Genomic DNA, 4,707 nt, shown 5'->3' with positions numbered 1-4,707 from the left:
AGAAGGAGGAGGAAACTATGTGTGATGGCTATGTTTACTAACCTGAATGTGGTAATCATTTTATAAAGTATGCGTATGTCAAATCACATTGTACACTTTAAATATATATAATTTTATCATTTTGTCATTTGTACCTCAATAAAGCTAAACAAATAAAAAATTAGATGACTCCACTATATGTACACTAGAAAGGCTAAAATTTAAAAAAAAAAAAAAGACCACTAATATTCACAAGCATGTGGAGCTACAAGACGCTCATACATTGCTACTACCCATGAAAATGGTACAACTTTGAAAAACTGACAGTTTTATGTATAGTTAAACCTACACTTACCATACAACATAGTAATTCCATACCTAGGAGTGTATCCAAGAGAAATGAAAATAAATATTCACATAAAAACAAATATTCACATAAAAACATGAACTCGAATATTCATAGAAGCTTTATTCATAATAGCTCGAACTGAAAACAACTCATGCCCATCATCTGATGAAAAAATAAACTATAATATATATAGATAGGTTGAAATATGCAATCTATATAATAGATAATCATTAGTAAATCAAAGGAAGAAACTGTTGATACCTGAAACACTAGATTAATTCAAAGCATCAGACTAAGTGAAAGAAAGAGGACATATAAGACTACATGCTATAAAATTGAATTTATATAAGATTCTAAAAATTCAAAATGCTGACAGAAAACATATCAGTGGTTGTTGCGAGCTGAGGTGGGGATAGCAGAACACTCACTGTAAAAGGGTACAAGAGAAACTTTTTAAGGTAATAGAAATATTTTAAACCATTGCTGGAGTGGTGGTGCTATCTATATAACTGGATACATTTGTCAAAATTCAACAAATTATACATTCAAAATTGTCTTTTGTGTATAAATTGTATCTCAATAAAATGCATTTAAAATATTTACATAGACATATACATCTATATAAATCTCAGTTTGAAAAGCGGCTTAAAGTATATTTCAATACATTACGAACATTTCAGAAATTTTTTTATGTTTTCCAAGTTTCTAGTCCCCTGAGGCTTTAAAGCAGTTCTCTAAGTTTTTCTTTAAATAAATAAGCACCCAAGAGAGTTTCCCAAAAGACCTTAACTTTATAACTGTGATTAGTTACTTCAATTCTAACATTCTGTGATTGCAATAATAATTAACTCTTCTTTTAATGTCATAGTCCCAAGAGCAATTCTAAACCAAATTTCTACAGATAAACAAAAATTATTAAATATAAAAGTTCATTCAATTGTAATCACTTCAATATAGGCAAGATGGTATTGTTTTCTGGAGAAAGTAAATAAAATGGATACATCTATAATCAAGTCACAATATGCCTGATGTATAAACAGGTGTGACTAAACAAAATGATGAAAGTTTAGAGAGATATTTCACTGAATACAAATATGAGTTTTTCTAACAATCAAGGCCATTAAAGTAGGATGAGATGCCTCAAGAAATAGTTTAACATCACTAGACAACAACTTGGTGGAGACATTGCAGGATATTATAGGACTGTGTTGACTCATTTGCCCTTTAAAGTCTCCTCTAATTTGACATTCTATGGTTTCAAATAATTCCAAGTTTCTGGATGGATCCATAAAAGAAATAGAAATTAACTGAATGAACAGGAAATTACATTGCTACAACTAAAAATAAATCTAAGAGGTAAGAAGCTTTCTGACATTTTTGCCAGAGATCTAAAATTAAGTCAGAGGAACTGCCCTTATTCTGTGTATCCAACTTCTAGATTTGTCACCAAACCTAATCATTCTGCCACATTGGCAGAAATGTGATCCTGAATATATATTACTTCTAATTAGAGAAATATACTGAGATTGAGATATACTGGATGTGTAAAATAAAAGATTAAATGATAATATAACACTCAGACTTTTTCTTAGTGTAAGTTGACACTTAGACTTTTCTATGAGAATAAGAAAAATAACCTAGGAAAGTAATCAGAGGTTATATAAAAGGACAGTTATTCATTCAAAGGAAGAAGGACAGAGTACTTAAGCAAAAAGCGAATAACTATTTGGTGTGGCTTCAAAAAAGTATTAAGTATCATATGGGGAAGAATCTTAGACTAAGACTGAGAGAAATTTATATGGAATTCAAAAATCAAAGCAATTAAAAAATTAAAGAATAATGGATGGAATGAAGTAGGAAAAAAAATCCAAAGTTCAAGTTTCTTAATATATTTGAATGAAGAAAATACCATCTGTTCCACAATCAGTATGATGTAAGTATACTTTGTTATGTAATATGTCAATTTTATTATGTAATAATATACTTTACTAAGTATTTTGTGTAATTATTATGTAATTATCCATACTTATATGTTAAACAGTCTTACTAAATTTGTTTACATATATATTTTATAAATTAAAACGTAATTACTGCTCTGCCAAAAATGTTTTAATGATAGCTATAGATTTACCATAAGTATATAAATGAATGTTTTTAATGTACTTCAGTTACAATTAAACTTTTTCATATTTTACTTATGGCAGCACAGATCTCGAATTATCACTAACCCCTGCTCCCTACCACATCTTAGTCCTTTTCTGTTCATCCTTGCCCAACCCTATGTTCTTAGCAAACATTTATTAAACTCCAAAGAGGTATACATCACTGAGGTTGACCCTGTCTTAGAACCTTGATTTGGTCATTAGGACTATCCTCATTTTAGAAATGAGGAAGGTAAGACTCAGGATGCTTAAGAGTCTTATTATGGAGCGTAAAGCTGCAAGTAGAACAACAGAACAACAAGAACAAGTAGAACAACAGAACAAACAAGAACAACAGAGAGCCAATCAGTCTCTCTGATTCCAAAACCTGCTATTCTTTCTCCATTATTCCATATTTTCCTGACTAAATCTGGAATCTTGAAAAGTGCAAATTTTTAATTTTATGAAATATTTAAAGCATCAACAGAAATGGTACTTAAGATAAATACAAAACAAAGCAAAACAAAAACTGAAATTCTTTATTTGGTAAGGTTACAATTAAATTGTTATACACAAGATTGTCATGATCCAGACCCTTTCCTCCTAGACATGATGGGCTCTGAGGGAGCAGAGATCATCTAGAAAAAGCTAAAACAAAACTAGTTTTTTTTCACAGTTATAAAGTTGAGGCTCTACGAAGGAAAGCAATTGCATCTTTTGTTCTCCGAGAAGCTGCATCTTTTGTTCTCCGTTGCATCTTTTGTTCTCCGAGAAGTGTATTTAATCCAAATACATCAGAAAAACATCTCTAGATGCCAATTTTTCTGTAGTTATATAACTTTTATATAACTACAACCACAGCAAACAGCAACTCTATTTGTATTCGAACATCCCAGATTTTTTGTTGTTAAAAAATGGCATAATGCTTGTGAAGATCCCACATTGTCTAAGTTTTACAATACCAGAGGGGAATTTTGCTCCTACCAGGGCCATCAAAGACTATATAGGCAAGAAGGAAAATGGAGGACATTATTATGGATGTTGTAAAACAATTAACTAGATAAATGGATAGAACTGTGGAATAGATGATTGGCAGCTGTGTAAGAATATATATTATTCTTCCTTAAGATACCTATCAATTTCCAGTGTTGTCAGTGATGAAGGTAGGAAGGGATAAATAAAAGGAAATCTTAAAGTGTTTCTACTTGTCTGCACAGTGTGATGTCCTTTATTTTTATGTTAGACTGCAATAACATTAATATTTGTCCACCTAGATATGGTTATGCCTTTTTGTGCAATAGTAATCAGTTTGGAAGTTTATTATCTGGCTAGAGGAGCAGTAGGAGGGAGAAGTGAATATTAGAATATTTGTGCTAGAAAAAGTTTCGTCTGGTATAATACCTAATTTCAAGAGATGAGACCCTTTGAATAGTTTGATAAAAGAAGATTAATTGGATAAAAAAAAGTTATGGTTCATATATACAATGGAATATTACTCAGCCACTGAAAAACAATGGAATCCTACCATTTGCAACTAAATGGACGGACCTAGAGGTTATTATGCTGAGTGAAATAAGTCGGACAGAGAAAGATAAGTACCATATGATTTCACTTATATGCAGAATCTAAGGAACAAAAAGAACAAACTAATCAAAAACAGACTCACAAGTATAGAAGACAATCTGGTGATGGCCAGAGGGGACAAGGGTTGAGGGATTTGGGTAAAGAGTTAAAGGAGTACAAATTAGTAGTTGATAGATGGTCACAGGGATGGGGAGCATGGCATAGGGAATGCAGTTAACATTAATGTAATGGCTAGGTGGAGAGCCAGAGGAAACAAAGAACAATTAGGGGGATCATTTTATAAACTATATAAATGTCTAACCAATGTACTGTATACTTGAAACTAATAAAATAAAATAAAGAAGAAGAGTAAATAAACTGCCTTGTAATAATTTAGAAGATTATCAGGAAAAATAGAATAATGCATCTTGTTATTGTAAATTGCTGCCTTTCATCCTAGACTTTCTCCTGCTTGTGATCCTCCCTATCTCTATACTGTGAAAGATCCGCTATATTAGGCCTCTTGGTTTTTGGATCTCTTCTTCATGGCCAGCATTAATGTTGCAGCAATTAGTTATCCAGAACTACATAGACCCCAAACTAACGACTAGAGAAAAGGCGACACACCAGAAAAGTACAGGTTATGTTAAATGTCTGTTTTTGACATATGAAAAC

The sequence above is a fragment of the Pteropus vampyrus genome, unplaced genomic scaffold (genome assembly GCF_000151845.1).
Source record: "Pteropus vampyrus isolate Shadow unplaced genomic scaffold, Pvam_2.0 Scaffold502, whole genome shotgun sequence".
NCBI classification, from domain to species: Eukaryota; Metazoa; Chordata; class Mammalia; order Chiroptera; family Pteropodidae; genus Pteropus; species Pteropus vampyrus.
The sequence above is the reverse complement of the archived record's forward strand: the minus strand, read 5'-3'. Positions refer to the sequence as shown.